This window comes from Periplaneta americana, chromosome 13 (genome assembly GCF_040183065.1).
Source record: "Periplaneta americana isolate PAMFEO1 chromosome 13, P.americana_PAMFEO1_priV1, whole genome shotgun sequence".
In the NCBI taxonomy this organism is placed as follows: domain Eukaryota; kingdom Metazoa; phylum Arthropoda; class Insecta; order Blattodea; family Blattidae; genus Periplaneta; species Periplaneta americana.
The window spans coordinates 110,252,826-110,273,032 of NC_091129.1; the positions used below are offsets into that span (position 1 = coordinate 110,252,826).

The 20,207-nt window shown below is 35.3% G+C and overlaps 1 long non-coding RNA gene across 1 annotated transcript in view; it reads right to left on the reverse strand.

Moving 5' to 3' along the window:
• Positions 1-432: 432 nt before the first annotated feature.
• Positions 433-20,207, reverse strand: part of LOC138712246 (uncharacterized) — a 63,218-nt gene continuing 43,443 nt past the window's right edge. Inside the window, exon 8 of the long non-coding RNA XR_011335676.1 lies at positions 433-10,507. This is a non-coding gene — a long non-coding RNA (uncharacterized lncRNA). The remainder of the gene's footprint in view (positions 10,508-20,207) is intronic.

Genomic DNA, 20,207 nt, shown 5'->3' on the forward strand with positions numbered 1-20,207 from the left:
AAAATGTAAATAAGAGATCGAGGGCCAGGAAGTTCATAACTTGATGTTTGCTAGCGTGAATTACTTTTCTTATTAGTCACAATTTTAGAAGTAATTCAGGTTCAGATCACTGTTCTATATTCGATATACTGTATATACCTATCACAAACCTCCCCTAGAATTTCTCTGCCTTGATCATCCTCCTCAACTGTCTTTCAATGCCCTCTCTTGTAAGATGGATCTTCCGATCAATCCAAAAATAAATCTACATCTTGATTACACGACTTTTAACACTGTATCATTTCGGAATATGTACTATATGACTTTCTCGTGTTAAATTCTATCATACCTGGTTTACATGTTACGACCTGTTATTGATCTTCTTCAGCAACGACCAGTTCTGAAGATCAATAACAGGTCGAAACATGTAAACCAGGTACGATAGAATTTAACACGAGAAAGCCATATAATACATATTCCGAAATAAATCTACATTGAGTTATTCGTTAAATTCAGCATACTGTATGGCGTTAAATAAATAGTTTTTCTTTTAATGTACGAAATACAATATAAACATTACGATGCCACAAAATCACAATATTTCCACATTTTAGTATTCACATTCAGCACTCCTTATGTCAAAGAATGCAAAAACGCCGGCTTGGCTTGTGATGGTAGGCCTAATGATGCAGATCAAGACTAGCATGGAGATAAAAGAAAGGCATGCTATCTTGTCGAATTGGATGGTCCAAAAATTTGCTAAATATAAACTGCACCATAACTGTTGATCATGTAATACCGGAATTTTTTCACAAGTTTATTTACCATCGATGGAATTGGTCATAGCGACATGGTATTTGGTGAGAAGAGGCAGAGAATTCGCCATATAGTATCTGCATTCGCCTTATGGTTAAAGGAAACCCTGGAAAAACCCGAGCAGATAATAAGCGCAAACAGGAATCAAACTCTCACCCGAGCGCAACTCAAGATTATAATAGATTTTATTATTCAATGTGGTCATGAAATTGCACAGAGTGAAACATATAAAAGACGGGTAGTTTGTAAAATCTTTCTATTTATGTTTCATAGAAGTTACGAAGATGCAACTTTTTTTAAAAAGAATAGCACAATAGCTTACCTTTATAGTAGGTGTTGAAAATGACATCATCCTTCCTGAGCACACGTCCATACACGTCGCTCCGTGGAAACGCAGTATTTTTTTAAACTCGTCAATTGTTCGTGGTCCATTCTTATAAACTCAATTTTTAAGATAACCCCACAAGAAATATTCCGGTGGCGTTAGATCAAGTGAACTGGATGGCTACAAATTTTAGAAATTGCTCGATCATCAAAATAATGTGTGATCAGGTTGAGAGAACCATGTGTAGCGATAAATTAAACCTAGGAACTATGTTCAGTAATGAACTCTTTTCTCATGATCTATCTCTCGCAACTCATGAACAACACTAATTCTGTGTGGCAGTTTTGCTACCTATATTGCTCTTTGACAGGTGTGTGGGAGTGTCCCGCTTCTTGAACCGAACGACGTAACGATTTCTGAGGTTATTAAAAAAAAAAAACATCCGTTTTATATGAATCACTCTGTAGTTTAAAATAATTTCGTTAGAAAGTACATGTATTTTCAAACGTAATTTTTTACTCGTTCCGCTCACTACTGAAAAAAAGAGTTGTAATATGAAAAAATACGTGTAATGTATGCTGTTTCTTACGTGTTTTTAAAAATTAACCATAATAATAAAAATCGTTCAAATCATCTAGCAAAACAGAAGTTATAATGCTTTTCACGCGACTTGGTTCATACGACTCATCTCCTTCACGGATAAAATATTTTACATGGGCGCATGTAATATTTAAATAAATTATCACCACTAACAATAACTGAGTCTTAACATTACAACTAGGCAACAATGCTTATGCGTGAATGGCTAGTGTTGTTCTGGGCGGCTAAAAAGTCGTGATCTCCATGAACCAAGTCTCATGAAAAACAATATAGTGTGGCGAAAAATAAATTAAAAATACATACCAGTGGGGCAGGTTAACTATCTTCATGCTTCTTATTTTACAGAAAATAATTATTTTATGGGAAGAACTGCAAAAATGTGATCTCACACATCTATAAACTAGGATATTAGAATCCAAACAGGTTAATGGTTCCAAACTGACCATTGAAAAAAATAAAGAAGGAATAAGTGACATTGTTGTGATGTCAAAATCAACCACATTTATTTAAATTGTTTCATCTCACATGCATTCAGAAGTTCGATAATACAACAGCCTACCTATTTTATATTACAACATGTTGCTTTCGACAAAAAGCAGCAAGGAATTGAAATGATCTTGAATGAATGGATTAATCATATTTGAGAAGGAAATGGGAAGAGAAACAGTAATTAAGGTACGCGATCGCACGTCCTTGTAAGGGAATTTGGGACTGTGAGGAAGAACCGATGTGAGCGCCAAGCTGGTAGGACGCTTGTCTACTCCGTTTTTTTACCATTCTGTTGAAGGAACCCTAATAGCTACCACATGACGGAGAGGAATGTCTCAGAGAACAATCTGCAGCATGGCCAAATAGTAACAGAGCAAGGTCGTCAAAGATGTTAAAAGCCTTGGCAGAGCGAATAGTGAGAGGCAGGTGTCACTGTCCTCGCTATACAAGGTTTCCAATCCAAGTCCGATTAGTGAATCTGGAAAATGCCGAAATTTAACAGAGTATGTAGGTCCATGGCCCATTTCTTTTAGGGCACATCTGACATTTGTCTCAGCGCTTTTGGAAAAGTACAAAAAAAAAAAACGACGGGCAGGTTGAGTTGTTTCAATTTAGAAGATTAGTCAGTAAGCTATAAAGAGACTAATAAAATATAGCCTGGGCATAATGTGGGGAAGTGTGGGTATTCTAGCCAAAAGCGAAATAGTGGGGCATGTTTACCATCCTCACTCTGAATATAAGTGATTCAGCTGCTCTGGATACTGATCTTGCCAGATGGCAGAGTTCAGCCCCATCAACCAAACCTGAAGTTTGGGAATACACATATTTTTGGTGTGTTTGGAGGGTTAGAGAAAGAAAGAAAGAAAGAAAGTGAGAGAGAGAGAAAGAGACGGGAGGAAAACTGTACTCATTATTAATATAACTGCAAGCGCAATGTTAAAAAGATTTTTGTAAGTATATTTCAGTGCAGAAGAATGTTACTGGTATACAGTGTTTAAAAGATGCTCCAACTTTGAAAAAATATGGATATATACATGGTGAACCGTAAGTAATGTAATTAATTTCAAGGGATTATTTTTAGAGATATTTCAAACAAAATAGTTTAATACAATTTTGCTCGTTTTTGCTTCATTTTCGAGATAAAAAAATATATTATATGAAACATCTCATAGCATATTTTGGAAAATATATTAAATTACTGTAATTTTTAATATGCTTAGTCAATTTAAGAGAGCAGTGTACTATGATAATATATTATTAAACGAATTTTAGTTTTGCCCTTTAAATGTACAGAAATTTGATCTGAACAAATGTAATTTTTTCTACGTAGAGATTAATTTTTGATAATCCATTTTGAATCTTTCGTACACTACTTTTAACACTTGTATATAAATAATTGATTAACTGGCGAACTTACTCATGTTAATTATATTAACATAATTAACACGAGTAAGTTCGCCAGTTAATTATTTATTAATTTTTTGTTCCTACACAATATATCTGTTATGGTAACTGCTTATTAGAGGAGAAAAATTTGCTCTGACACTGGGGATCGAACCCGAAACCTTCGTTCTACGTCCCAAGTGTTCTAACCACTGAGCTATGCCAAGTTCTGAAAAGGAATTTTAAAATGTTACATTTGTTCGGATGAAATTTTTACACATTTAAAGAATAAAATTAGAATCCCTTCAATAATTTATTATCATAATAGTCTGCTCTCTTAAACTAACAGAGCACATTGAGAATTAAATCAATAGCTTCCCAAAACACGCTATGAAATATTTCGTATAAAACAATTTTTATCTCGAAAAGAAAGCAAAAACGAGCAAAATTGTACAGTATAACCCTGATCATCTGTCATCCTATTAACCAATCGGCATATTATTGGACTGCCTTTCTCTCGCTCTTTACTTTCTCTTTCTTTGCTGCAGAAAAAATGTACTATACCTTATATTTTATTAGCTATTTTTTCTAGAATGTATTATTAGAAGCCTTTATCCTTACACAGTACTACTACCGGTAGCAAGAACAGTTACCTGAAGGTGTTTTTCCCAACTTGTAAAATAGTCACTACCTGCTTTCAAAAAATGTTCCCACTTCCGCACAATTTACAGCAAATCCGTGCCGCATTCAGTCCTTGTCCTACTGTTCGAGTGCCCGTAATTTATATCTTCTATGCAAATGTATCTTCTACGGATGTCAAAAGTGTTTTGCTAAGTATCGAAATAAAAATGCAAGTAATTGAGAGCATTGGGAAAAGAAAAACCGTGATTCGTTTTGCATCAGAATACGAGATTGCGGTTAAAACTGCATGCGATTAAATGAAAAACAAGGATAAAGTGTACAAAGTATGTAAATTTACAACAGGAGACCTCTACAATTTCAATGTTCCCACGAAAAAACGTCATAAGGAATTTTCTTGGCCCTTATAAACCCATCATTGACAATAAAACTTAAATTAATGAACTTCTAGTCCACTATCTAGAATGTCAAACACAACATTATGGAGGAAATCACAAACCTGTAATATCTACTTAATTCATGACAATATTTTGTGGTATGGTTTATCCGATTTTTTCCATTAACCGTCCAGTCCACCCCTTCATTACCACGGATAATAGAGGTTCTACTGTATTAAATCTTTTAGTTTAAAATATCTCAAAGAATAACCCCTGAAATTAATGACATTACTTACGGTTCACCCTGTACAGTTAATACATAGTTTATAGTTAATGCATCTTTAATTACAAGTACTCACAGATGTATCTGTGATGTATCTGTGAGGTGCACAAATTAAAAGCAGGTAACAATTAATCAGAGATTAGTGTAGAAGAGTCAATGACTAACTGTAAGTTGTCATGTGCTTGGCAATGGAAACCGATCAACAATAATTTAAAATATACCTATCAGCAGGGCCGCAGACAGAATTTATGGGCCCCTATGCAATACTGTACTCGGACCCCCGTTGAAAAAAGTAACAATTACAAGTTACCAGTTATTCTAACCATAATAATTATTTGCAAAATAAATAAGAGAACCCCATACACAGATACGAACCTAAAAATATACACTTTTATTACATTGAAAACTTTTAGCAAAACTTCACATTAGCATGATATATTATATTCATAAAACGTTATTCCTAAACACCTGTAATGTCTAATTTGCAGTCCGACATCAACAAACAATTCTCCTTGAATTCACTGATGCAAAATCATCAATTATATCATCAAAATTTAAAGACTAGCAAGATCGCTCTCCAGACTAAGGAGGCCAAGGTCACTCAGACGTTCTTGACACATTGTTTATCTGAATACAATTTTTATTTCCTTCATTTTGCTGAAAGATCTTTCAGCATCAGCAACTGGCACAGGAATTTTATAAAATATTGTAAAAGTTATACAAATATTTGGAAATCAACTGTACAGTTTTAATTCCCTCAGACTATTTAGGAGGTTCATAGGTTTCAGTGGGGTTGTCCCTAAATTAGAAGCCTGAATTGATTTTAAATATTTCAGCTCATCACTGTTCTCATTGTTAATGTCGCCATAATATTTTTCACGCAGTCTAGCACCCATATTAATATCTTCCAATTTTTTCTGTCTCTCCTTGTGCTTCTCAGCTCCCGACTTATGCCTGTAATTGTCCATTGTTCAGTTAAATTATAACTGGTAAAACTAATAAACAGAATTCACTAGACAAACGACAATGAAAAGACGAATGTTTCGACACGAAACATACAAGGTACTGAAAAGGAAACGTATCCTGAGACTTCGGTTTGGGAGACTCCAATAACATATTGCGGTGGGCCAGTGGTTGTTAGTTAAAAAGGACAAGCCATTAAATAATTGAACGTGTTTGGTACAAGTGACGGTAAGATAGTTCAGGCAAATGTAGGGCCCCTCAATGGTTGTGTCAGTAAACGTTGATGTGGGAAAGCGATATTCTATTATATAAAAGTCAAATATTTATATATGAAGTGGTAATTTGTATTAATTCTACTATTGTTGAGTTAATATGTCAAATTTATGTAACAAATGTTCTTACAAAATATTAAAAAGTAATCAGACTCACTTAATCTGATGGGTCCTTACTGCTCACGGGCCCATATGCACTCGCTCCCTTTGCCCCCCTTCTCGGCGGCCCTGCCTATCAGCATGGAGTAGGTACGGTTTATTATTTTATATAACGTTTTGTTTTACAAAAAGAGTAATTTTTCATTATGAACCAACACAGTAATACTGCAACTTACGGTTCTTCACCAACATTTTCTATTCTAATACATTATGGTTTATCTCTGGCAGGCATTTTACATCATTTACATGCTGGCATTAAGTGCTGCGATAATGACGTCACTTGGACTTGGGTCCATGGTAAAGGTAGGTAGAATACAAAACATTTGATTCAATTTTGGTCATTTAAAAACTATCGAATTTCTTAAAATAAAGAATACAAAGGAATGTTTCATTATAATAATATAGAATATGTACTTGTGTCATAATGTTATTTATTTTTAGAAAAGAATTCCACGAATTTTAGGGCGTCTAGTGCCATTTGCTGGAGTGGCAGCCGCCACCTGTGTTTCTGTTCCTTTCTTGAAAGTTCTGTAAGTTATTAGATATTAATGCAATTTTTTTTACATAAATCTCAATCTCTTGTAATGTTTATGTGCCACATTAAATCACAATAACACTTTATGGATCCTCTAGTATTAAGGGTTCTCTAGAAGCTTTTAGCTATTAATGTAAAAATATCAAGTATGTAACTTATATTTATAAATTATAAAACATAATATTTGTCTAGTTTAAAAAACAATTAATTGCCTGAAAGGTAGTTAAAAAGCCAAAGGAGTTTGAACTGTAAAAATAGTTTATGTTACAGGGTCTCTTTGAGTAAATTCTGCAATAGTAGGCCCTACCAATACTGATACTGTACCTATTTTAAAAACTCTCATAACTATTGTCTGGACAAGTGTGCAAAGAATTGACAATGATTTAATAAATGACTTTAAATATGAAATTAAACTGATATAATTAAAATACCAATTAATTCCCCTTATTCTCTGTTATTTAGGAATGTAATGCATTTTGAAATTTTCCTCTGTGAAGTTTCTGTGTCTGTAAATGAAGTATATTGTGTACTGTGAAAATGTTGTGTCATCACTAGAGTCCGATTTTTAAGTAATATTGATCCTGAAACTAGTTCGATTAATTAAAATGTGTCCCAATGAAACTTACAGCAGAGTCCGTATAGGTCAGCTTCTGTCTGATGCTTTTCCAATTCACTGTGGGCTAAAGCAAGGAGATGAATCATCACCTTTACTTTTTAACTTCGTTCTAGAATATGCCATTAGGAAAGTTCAGGATAATCAGAGGGTTTAGAAATGAATGGGTTCCATCAGCTTCTTTTCTATGCGGATGATATGAATATGTTAGGAGAAAATCCAGAAACGATTAGGGAAAACACGGAAATTTTACTTGAAGCAAGTAAAGCGATAGGTTTGGAAGTAAACCCCAAAAAGACGAAGTATATGATTATGTCTCGTGACCAGAATATTCTAGGGAAATGGAAATATGTTGTTGTTGTTTGTTAATGCTGAATTTCTGACAATGAAATCATTAATTCTCTCGCTCTCCACTATTTTTCACTCAAGGACGCCAAGTTGATAGTGGCTGGGCAATGTTGAAGACGATTTTGATCCATTTCCATGGAAATATAAAAATTGGAAATTTATCCTATGAAGAGGTGAAAAAATTCAAATACCTGGGAGCAACAGTAACAAATATAAATGATACTCTGGAGGAAATTCAACACAGAATAAATATGGGAAATACCTGTTATTATTGGGTTGAGATGCTTTTATCATCTAGTCTGCTGTCAAAAAATCTGAAAGTTAGAATTTATAAAACAGTTATATTACTGGTTGTTCTTTATGGTTGTGAAACTTGGACTCTCACTTTGAGAGAGGAATGAAGGTTAAGAGTGTTTGAGAATAAGGTGCTTAGGAAAGTATTTGAGACTAAGAGGGATGAAGTTACAGGAGGATGGAGAAAGTTACATAACACAGAACTGCACGCATTGCATTCTTCACCTGACATAATTAGGAATATTAAATCCAGACGTTTGAAATAGGCAGGGCATGTAGCACATATGGGAGAATCCAGGAATGCATATAGAGTGTCAGTTGGGAGGCCAGAAGGAAAAAGACCTTTGGGGAGGCCGAGATGTAGATGAGAGGATAATATTAAAATAGATTTGAGGGAGGTGGGATATGATGATAGAGAGTGGATTAATTTTGCACAGGATTGGGACCGATGGCGGGCTTATGTTAGGGTGGTAATGAACCTGCAGGTTCCTTAAAAGCCATTTGTAAGTAAGTCAGCATTTGTTACTGAACATAACAGGCAAAGCCCAATTACAATGTTCAGTTGTTGCACAATGCTAGCACTTTATATTGCCATTCTCAGTTAGTTAGCTGTCTGAACTCTAATGAGAAATATGAACTTTTAAACATGATTGATTATAAGGTACAGCAACACACATTCCTTTTTGAGATGTATCTGAAGAAGAAGTCGTATGAGTTATGTTTATACTTCAGTGGCGATTTCCTGAGACCACACAATCATCGAAACAGTGTTGTTAAATTATTTAATAAGTGGCAAGAAACAGCTTCCAACATTCTCGATAAGAAATGTACATAATGCTGTACATCTGATATCAGGCAGTACATTTCATTTGACAATATAATATGTCAAGAGGAAAAATAATTGTTTGTATACATGCTAAGTCTGATTGGTTAAGTACCAGCATGTTACTGGTCAGCGATGTATGCAATGGAGGGGGAAAGGAACTGGCCACCCTACACCACTACCTCCTGGCTTAGTTGCCTCATGGGTGATATCTTATTAGCGTCACTCAAGGTTCCAACATGTCTTCGAATAGTTGACTAACTAACAACAGCATTCAACCAACCATTGTTATAGCAGCTATTACACATGTGATGTTTAGTTCAAGTTTTTTTTAATGAAATGTTACAATTCAGGAAACAATAAATTCATATTGAATCTTGCATACACTACTTTTAACACTTAAATATAAATGATTGATTAAATGGCAAACTTACTAGTGTTAATTATATAAACATGTGTGGCTTACAGCTGTTTCGGTGTATACTGGACACCATCATCAGAGCCTACTAGATCCCAGCGTGTAACACTCGCTGCAGTTACATCAGCTTTTATAGTGCAACGGATGACGTCAAGGTGCATGTACGAACATGTATGAACTTGTAGAAACATGTTGAAAGCTGTTTATGCAAGGTGCAACAGGAAAGTGCATGTTTCAGCAAACCTTGAGCGCAAGGCCCGTTTTGCGACGGCTCACGGTCGCCAACCTGCCGAATACCAATATTCTAAACTTATCTTATTCTCGCCTCGCTACAGGCCTCATTACCACTTCCAACCCACGCACTTCTCTCCCCTAATCACTCTTATCTCTCACCTTCCTGACTTTGACTCCCCGCACTTATCCCAGCTTGTTCAATAAAACACAACCATCTCCTCAACCCTCCCCCCCTCTAGAGTCGGTAAGTCGCATAGTACACTGTGTTGATTTTCCAATGCCAGGAGCTTGTTCTCGAAGTCGCACAGTACGCTGTGTTGATCCTTCGAACTAGAGAACTAACCTTCTACCCGATTCCATTTCTCTCGTTATCCTGCACCCCCACACACAACGCACATCAGAATAAGCCGATCTTCCTCAGGCACTCCCGTTACCCCTACCTCTCTCTCACTCAACTCTTACCTTGCTTTCATTCATCATAACTCTCCCCGCATCGAAGCCTCAGGACGAATTTTATCAGTTGCTATCACTACTCCTGTTTTCGCCTACCACAGAACTAGGAGGGAGCCACAGATACCTTCCTTGTTATTTCTGAAATAAACTAATATTGCTTAATCAGTCTTCCCTTAAAACTTCAACACAACCTCGTATTGTCGCCCCATCCATAAGCTATAGCCATCTTGTCCACGTCACTCTCGTTTCCCCTCCCTACCTCGACTACACATCGGAGAGGAACACTGAGGAGACTGGCATACGACAACTAATGTTGCTAACATAGTTTGCCCTGAACATTCTGATACATTTAATGATAAAGTTTTTTTTCAGACTCATCAATAACTTTGTTTATTGTACGGGCGATAACTGTAACAATATCATCAGTTTTAATATGATTAAGCTGAGTACATGGAGTTTGAATAAAACAGGATCCATTTTGCTTGTTCCTGAAGGACTTGTACCCTGTAAAAGAAAACAGTGTTTTATTAGATTCATTTAATAATTATGATTCCTCCACGTAGACTAGTCAGCCTGGGTAGTGTAGTCGGTATAGCGCTAGCCTTCTGTACTCGAGGTTGCAGGTTCAATCCCACCTGCAAGTGTCTTAGATCCATTCACAATTTCATTGGAACAGGAATGCTCGAAAGGTGGGTTGTGAAGAGACAAACCACATAAAACGCTTAAATTATTTTATTTTTAATTTTTGGAAGCTTAGAAATATGTACTTGTGGAGCAATATTTGATTATTAGATGTTTCAATTTGTAATGGTGACTTCCATATTGATCTGTGAATTCAGGAAGTGGTGTAGTTAATATTTTGTGCTCTGTTATTGAAGACTTGAAATAAAAAAGGCTCTAAGTGCCATAATTATGAATTTGAGGAAATTGAGTTTTTAGTATACTAGGTAATTAATGGTCATAATTTCAGTATTAATGTGTTTTAATTGAAAGATAAGCATAATATGGAGCTAGTGTCCAAAGGAACTTACAAACGTATTAATAGTATGAAAAACGTACTGAAAGTGGAAATTCAATGGAAGGCTCTAAGTTCCAAAGATCAGAATCAGCAAAAAGATAGTAAAGAGGACAAACTAATGAAACAAAATTGGTTCTTTGTTCATAAACTAAAAGTTCATTCTGTAATGCTTCTGTAAAACTGTTTGTGGTCACCATTTGTCAGGTACTATATCATTTCAGTCAAATCTTTCTTATTTTCTCCAGAGATGTGACTTGTAACATCCAGAACAGGTAGTTGCATTTTCTTGATATTCTGTACTTGTACACCTTTTTTCAAAATAGTGATAACTTCCCAGACCTCAATTTCATTTAAGCTTCTCCTGATCTTAACTGCATGAGGCTTATGTTTGTCCAACCGTAGCCACTGTACTTTGGAAATGTTTAGCTTTGCTGTGTTTATATTGCAATCTACTGCTTTCTTGAAATCAAAGGACTCAGATTCATTCATGTTACTGACAGTAAATGGTTTTACTTGTCTTGATTCCTGTATCATGTCCTTTACATTTTTTGGAACAATACACTTGGTAACTCTTTTTCTTTTTTCAATAAGAGCGAAATCCCTGTCGCAACTTAAGAAGGAGTGACCTGATACAAGGAACTTGTGGTTTATTTTTCAAAAACACTGGTTATAACTAGGTACATCCAGAGAAAGAGAATGACTCTGTTTTTGTTTTGGCCACAACAGTTGTCACTCCAAATTATTAGCTTTTTCTTTAAAGTTGCGCCATTTGCAAAGAGTTTAAACAAACATGACGCAATTTCATTAGCACCTTTGTGCCACAGAGTCATGTATGCACCATTGGTATCAGCAATATGCACACCGAAGTTGTAAACAGCAAGCTGCCTGAGGTAAAACATTTGACTATGTGTCAAAGTTGGAACGAACAGCACTTGTTGCAAATCAATGGATGCAGTACAGATAACACTGCTAGGTTTCTGGGATTCACTGTGGTCCTGCTTCATCATAGTCATAGCTTTCTCGGCCTTGCGCTGATGTAGCTCCAGACGGGCTGTCAGTTCCTTTTCCTCACGCGGGTTACTTTGAATCTGTGCATGTAATTGATCACACATGCCACACGTGTCTGAACGAGGATGATGAAAAGAGAGGTTAGGGACATGCTTATGAAAAGTGCCGGTATCATAATAAAAACGGTATGTCACTTGTGTATCACCGTTGATGTTCTTGAAGGCTTTGAACATTCGATAGTTATCTCCAGCAATATGTTCAGATGGATATCAGAATTCCTTAGTCAAAGATTCATTGCCACTAAATTCAATAACTCACTTTCTAGTTACAGACAAACATATCAAGGTCTACCTCAGGGCGCTGTCCTCAGCACAACTTTATTCAATATTTATATAAATGACTTACCCTCCCTATTAGAGGAATCAAACATGAAAACAGCACTATTTGCAGATGATATAGTTCTGTGGACTTCCGGATCTTACAGACATAGAGACAAAATTCAAAATTCTGCTCTTAAAGCTCTAACTCAACTACATGAATGGAATACAGCAAATTTGATGACACTCAATTTAAGCAAAAGTAACTACCAAATATTTTCACTCGGTAAAAAAGAAAGAGAATTCAATATCCTATACATTTTAACGACTTCTATATAAATATTATTCAGAACTTAAACATTCAAGATTGTCCAGAAGATGCTGCACTTGGTTACCTAACTGATGCATTTAACACTGAGTATTTAGGTCTCAAATTTATTCCCACTACCGCAGCAGAAATCATGCACGTGATAAAACAACTAAAAACAAAATATTCCTCTGGATATGATGAAATTCCAAGTAAAGTTTGAAAGCTTGTTCTGAAATATTATCCCATCCGTTAAGCTATCTATGCAATTTGTCAATGCAATGTGGTATTTTTCCAGAAAGACTCAACTATTCAATAGTAAAACCAATATACAAAAAGGGAGATAAATGTACTATTGCTAATTACAGACCCATATCATTATTAACAACATTTTCAAAAGTGTTTGAGAAAGTTATGTATAATAGATTATATCATTACCTGGAGTCCAACAATATATTAGTTTTAGAACAGTTTGGATTTAGAAAACAAAAATCGACAGAGAATGCTGCTTTTAGTTTCGTGGATGAAATACTAAATTCATTAAATTCGAAACTACATGTAGGTGGGATTTTTTGTGACTTGGCTAAAGCATTTGATTGTGTAGACCATAGTATATTAGTAAAAAAATTGAAGTTTTATGGTATTAAAGATGAGATGTTGGGTTGGTTTACATCGTACTTATCAAATAGAAAACAAAAAGTAGAAATAAATGTACCAAATAGTCATAAAGTTACTTATTCAGAATTTATAAATATTAAACATGGTGTTCCACAGGGGTCAATTTTAGGTCCATTGTTGTTTCTAGTTTATATTAATGATTTAGCCTTGACCATAAACAATTTATCCCATGTAATTTTATTTGCAGATGATACAAGTGTAATTATTTCAAGCAAACAATACGATCATTTTATAAACACTTCTAATACAGTGCTGAATCTAATGAATGAATGGTTCCATGCAAATAAACTAGCACTTAATGTTGATAAAAACCAGTGCAGTCAAATTTAGTACACTCAATAGTGCTCAGGTTTCCTACAGTATTCGATTAAATGGAACTCATCTCAAAGAATCTATAAGCACAAAGTTTCTTGGTTTAGAATTGGATAATCACTTGAACTGGAAAACGCATATAGAATGTATTACTCGTAAATTGAGCTCCGCCTGTTATGCATTAAGATCCTTATCTACTATTGGTGATATAAACTTACTTAAAATGTCATACTTTGCATATTTTCACTCTGTAATGAAATATGGATTAATATTCTGGGGTAACTCGTGGGAAGCTAAACACGTTTTTGTTTTACAAAAGAAAGCTATAAGAATAATGGCCGGTGTGCATAAAAGTACCTCACGTAAAAATATTTTCCGAAACTTAGAAATCTTGACTTTACCTTGTGAATACATTCTTTCCCTAATGATGCTGTATATTAAGAACCAAGATAAATTCAGTATTAATCAAGACATTCATCATTTTAATACAAGACATAAATCAGATCTTCATCTACCCTCTGTTAGTCTAAGCTGTTTTAAAAAAGGAGTTCGCTATTCATGTATAACAGTCTTCAATGCACTGCCTAATTATCTTACAGATTTGAAGAACAACGAGAAACGGTTCAGAAAAGAATTAACCAAATTTCTACATACTGATACCTTCTACACAATTGATGAATTGTTTATGCTTGTGAATTGAATTATTCTACTTAAATGACATGTACAATTTTATATAGCTCAACTAAAATATGTTTTTATATTGACTTAATCTGTTTACTATGTATTGTATTTTTTGTTTAGCATAACTGATGAATTGTATGTACTGTAAATTGAATAGTATACTGTATAGGTCAACTGATTAATTGTTTAAGCTTATAAATTGAATTAATCTACTTCATATGAATTGTACAGCTTAACGAAAATAAGTTTGTAAATTGAACTAATTTGATTGTATATGTTTGTATAGTTTGGCTGATGAATTGTTCTTAAAATGATTACTAGTCTGTGTAGCTCTACTGAGGAATTGTATATAGACCTACTGTAAATTGAATGGTAATATGTATAGCTCAACTGATGAATTGTTTATGATTATAAATTGAATTAATCTACTTGATATTAATTGCACAAATTTGTATAGCTTAATGAAAGTATGCTACTTTGTATTGTATATATTTGTATAGTTTTGGCCGATGAATTTTATATGCTTTAAATTGAATAGTAATCTATATAGCTCTACTGATAAATTGTTTGTGTTTGTAATTTGAAGTAGTTTGCATGATATGTATTATCAATTTCTGTATATCACAACTGGTTGAATTGTTTATGCCTTAAATTTAATTAAATTGTTTTGTATTATAACATAGCTCAACTTATGAATGATCGTTTGCGTTTGTAAATTTAATAATCTGATTGGCTATGTATTGTATACTTTTAGTAGAGCCATCGATGTAGCTCAGTCGGCAGACTCGCTGGACTGCTGTTCCGGAGCTGCGTTCGGGCTTGGGTTGGATCCCCCTTTGGACTTTGGTTTCTTCGGAGGTTTTCCACAGCCGTGGGACTGAAGCCGGATGGTCTATGGCGAGTCCTTGGCATCAACACCTTTGATTTGATTACCCCCTTTGATTTGATTACCTGGTTGGGTTTTTCCGAGGTTTCCCCCACCGAAAAGGCAAATGCCAGGTAATATTTTGGCGAATCCTCGGACCTCATCTCATCTCACTACATCTCGCCAAAATGTAAAAAAATTGTACAACATTGTAAAAATTGTAGAAAATTACTAAATTGTAAAACTATAAAAATTTGTAAAAATTGTAATTGTAATATTGTAAAATGTTGACATGTTCCACATCTTAAAGCTTCATTGCTCATGTAAGATCTATGGAATAAAATAAATGAATGAATGAATGAATGAATGAATGAATGAATGAATGAATGAATGAATGGCCAACACCTTCCTAGGACTTATGAATCCAAATATCTTGGAGTTATTTTCGATAGTAAGTTAACATGGAGCAACCATTTGAAATACATTTCTGAAAAAGCTCGTAAAAGATTCTCCCTTCTAGAAAGACTAGCAGGAAAGAAATGGGGATGCTCTAGGAATACTTTGAACACTTACATACAAAATGTTTATACAGCCAGTGCTGACATACTGCGGAGAAATTTTTATTACTTCACCTTTCATAAACGAAATAGAATATGTTCAAAACCAAGCTCTCAGACTCATTACTGGTGGAATCAAAACAACTCCAATAGATTCTATGAGATTCCTCACTAATATTAACAGCATCAAAATGACAATAGAAGAAAAAGCACTGATTCAATATGAAAAACTTATCAGATTACCAGGAAACAATTGGCATTCATACAGTCCTCTCTGTAGATTGAAAACTCAAAAAAGTTTCATATCCATGGTTCAAGAATTAAAACAGAAAATCAATATCCGGAATTTAAAAGAAAACTTACAAATTAAACCAAACCCTTTAATTCTATTAAATATAGAACATAATCTAAATTTAACAGAAGAAATACTGAAATCAAAAGTAAACACTGAAATAATGAAACAATTGTCTTTAGAGACAATTAATATTAGGTACCCTCCACAAAATTGGCTTCATTTATACACCGATGGATCCTTGATCTCCAGAGAACAAGGTGCCGGTGCAGGTGTTACGTGCTGTCTCTTCTCACTTTATAGATCTCTTGGATATGGAACAACGAGTTTTGATGGAGAAATCGTCTGTAGCTGCATTTAGATTGGCAACAGGCCATGATTGTTTGGCCAAACACCTGCATAGAATTGGAATATATCAGTCCCCTAACTGCCCATTGTGCAACTCAAACCAAGAAATGGATTCAGAACACCTCAAAATCTGTGCTTCAGTGGCTGACCATGATAATATCTTTGAAAAATATTGGAATGCAAGAGGTCAAATGACTTTATTGTCAAATGCCTGGCATTAGAAAACAACAACATTCGATGTACATTAAGATCGGGACTGAGATATTCTTTGTCAGTTTTGCGTCTGCTCTCGTGGAAAAGTTTGTATATGCTGAACCACTTGATTTTCTACTTCTTCACTAAATTTTCTGTGTTGAGTTTTGTTACCCCTTGTCTCCTTGTATGTGGTAAGGCCCTTCTTCTTCTTCTTTTCAGTTAATAGCTGGATTTTCTTCTGAGTTAACGAAAATATTTCAGAAAATGTTCCTCTGCAAACTTGCACTAAGTCACCTTGCCCATTTGGAACAGTGTAATGAACAGTTGCTTGTCTCCTGCTCTGTGAAGGGTCATCGTAGGTACCATGATGTCTTCTTTTAACATGTGATACTTGCATCAACCCCATCAAGTAACTCCCTTGCTTTTCAATATCTTCCAGATCATAAAAATCTTCAAATAGCCCGACCTTGTGTTCATAGCTGAGGTTCTTGCATTTATACTTGCAAGAGATTTCAATGCTCAACAGCAATCACACTGTGAATTCAACAAGCAACATAAGAGCCTTGAATCCAATATTAGATGAAAGGAGTAATTTGCGAGTTGGAGGAAGGCTTCAGAATGCACTAATTTCTGAAGAAGCCAAGCACCAAATCATTCTACACCCTCAGCATCATTTAACTGAACTAATAATAATCGCTGAGCACATTCGCTTACTACACGCGGTCCTCAACTTTTGATTGCGTCCTTATGCCAAAGATATTGGATCCAATCAGCAAGACGAACTGTAAAGAAATATATCCATACATTCATCGTCTGTCACAAGTTGAAATGTACCACTGCCAAACAACTGATGGGAAATTTACCAAAGGAAAGGGTCACACCTACATGCCCATTCTCGACACTAGTCTCGATTATGCAGGTCCTTTTCTAATAAAAACCGGCACACGGCGAAGTAAAACAGTAGTTAAGGCATATCTTGGAGTCCTTGTTTGTCTCTCTACAAGGGCAGTTCATTTAGAAGTAATATCTGATCTCACAACCAAAGCTTTCATTGGAGCATTTCTTGCAGAGGACAACCACTCACAATACATAGTGACAATGGTAAAAACTTTGTTGGGGCATCTCGAGAACTACGCTACTTTGGATAAGAACAGTTTGCTTACTACTACTGCAACAATGGAACTGACATGCAGCACCACACTTCGGAGGTATCTGGGAAGCAGCTGTGAAAAGTCTAAAATATCATTTAAGAAGAGTTATGGGCAATCACTGCCTCACATTCGAAGAATTAACAACTCTCAGCACTCAAATTGAAGCTTGCTTAAATTCTTGACCTCTAACCAAGCTCAATGATGATCCTTTTGATTATTCCTATCTTACTCCTCCACTATTCTAATTGGAGAACCTCTAACTGCATAATTTTCTGTCATCTCCCATTAACACTCTATCAAGAGGGCAAAATATTCAACGACTTACTCAACATTTTTGGAAGAGATGGTCCAGGGACTACTTGAGCAACCTACAACCTCGATCCAATTGGACAACTAGCCAGCCCAACATCCAACCTTGGTCCTCATCAAGGAAGAAAATCTACCTCCTCTTCAATGGAAGATAGCAGTCGTGAAGGATGTCCATCCGGTGATGACAATTGATTCGTGTGGTAACAGTTCTCATAAAAAAAAATGGTGAATTCAAGACACCCATTCATAAACTGTGTCCTTTACCATGAACTCGAAAAGGCTGGATGGACTGGATGCCTTTTGGTGGGCGAGATGTTTGCGCTTTACATGCTTCTATTGTTCATTGTTTGTGTTTATTTATGTTTAGTATAGATGTCTCCACTCATGTTGTTCTAGTGGAAGCCAATGTTGCCAGATTGAGGGATTTATCCCTCGGTGTAGGGATTTTTTTTGTCGAAAAAGGATTGAGAGATTTTTTGACTGAATGACACAAAATGCAGGGATTTTCACACCTTTCCAATTTTTCTATTTTTTTTTAATATTTTTATTTTTCGGATATGAACCAAGTTTCTTAATTTTTATTAAAAATACATGTGATTTAACACTGAAAACTCCATTATATGCTTAATATTTGGTTTGTCAATAATGGGTTGTTAACAAAGAGTTGAGTTGAGTGATTCATATAGAAACGACCAATGAGATTTAATTTTACTGCTTGTTGGCGGTCATTTACCATTGTCGTTTGCGTCTTCCCGCTTTATATTCAAATTGATTCAGTACTTCAGTAGACACATTGTTTGAACATGAGTACGTTAAGAATATATTGTAGTTTCAGTTCTTGTGTTAACAGTCGGGTTAAATGTACATATTGTACATTATGACCATAGTTTTAAGTTGATATTTTTTTAAGTGTCTGTTTATTTTCTTAGTTTTAAATTACTGATATTTTTAAGCGTGTGTTTATTTTATTGGTACAATGAGTGATCCTCAAGGAGGACTGTCCACGCCGAAAAAAACCGTGAAATCAGGAAAGAGTTATTTAAAAGTGAGAAATCTTGGCGGAAACAATCATTCGTTAAATCATGTTTGGGGGAACCTCAATTTAAAGGTTGGTTGGCTAAATCTAATGATCGCTATAAAGTAAAATGTTTGTGTTGCAAAAAGGATTGAAGGCAGGTAAGATTGAATTAGAAAGACACAGCTCCACACCCTCGCATAAAAAATGCATTATAGTTGAAAAATGTCCCCAGAATTACCAATGTTTTTACAAGAAAGGCATCTGATGACAAAGTAAAAGTTCATATTACGATGTTTGGAGTTATATCAAGTAGCTTTCAATGAGCCCTTGAAAAGATTGCCCCTTCAACAAAATGTTAGGTAATTTCCTAGTACCCGGTACTCGTTACATAGGCCAGTTTTACACTAATCCTAAACATATTTAGTATAAGTTTTTGCTTGTGGGCCATCCCAAAGTCAGTCAAGGCCTTCTGACAAATAAAAGCAATTGACAATAGATATCTCAGTCGTGACAACCTCATAAAATATCCTATGAATTGAATAATCGATCTTGCTAGGTACAACATAATTATATTATATAAAAACCCTGTTGGGGACTTGGCCCCCAAACCTTCATGCAATTAATTTATAGTAATTAACCAGTCCATCACCTTTGGATTGAAGGTACGACTTATATTTTATGATGTGTTCTTTCTTGCTTTAGGGGGCTCCGCCCCCTAAAACCCCCTGTTGGGCACTTGGCCCCCAAACCTTCATGCAATTAATTTATAGTAATTAACCGGTCCATCGCATTTAGGTTGAAGGTACGAGTTATATTTTATAATGTGTTCTTTCTTGCTATAGGGGGCTCCGCCCCCTAAAAACCCCTGTTGGGGACTTGGCCCCCAAATCTTCATGCAATTAATTTATAGTAATTAACCGGTCCATCACATTTGAGTTGAAGGTACGAGTTACATTTTATAATGTGTTCTTTCTTGTTTTATGGGGCTCCGCCCCCTAAAAACGCCTGTTGGGGACTTGGCCCTCAAACCTTCATCCAATTAATTTATAGTAATTAACCGGTCCATCACCTTTGGGTTGAAGGTACGAGTTACATTTTATAATGTGCTCTTTCTTGTTTTAGGGGGCTCCGCTCCCTAAAAACCCCTG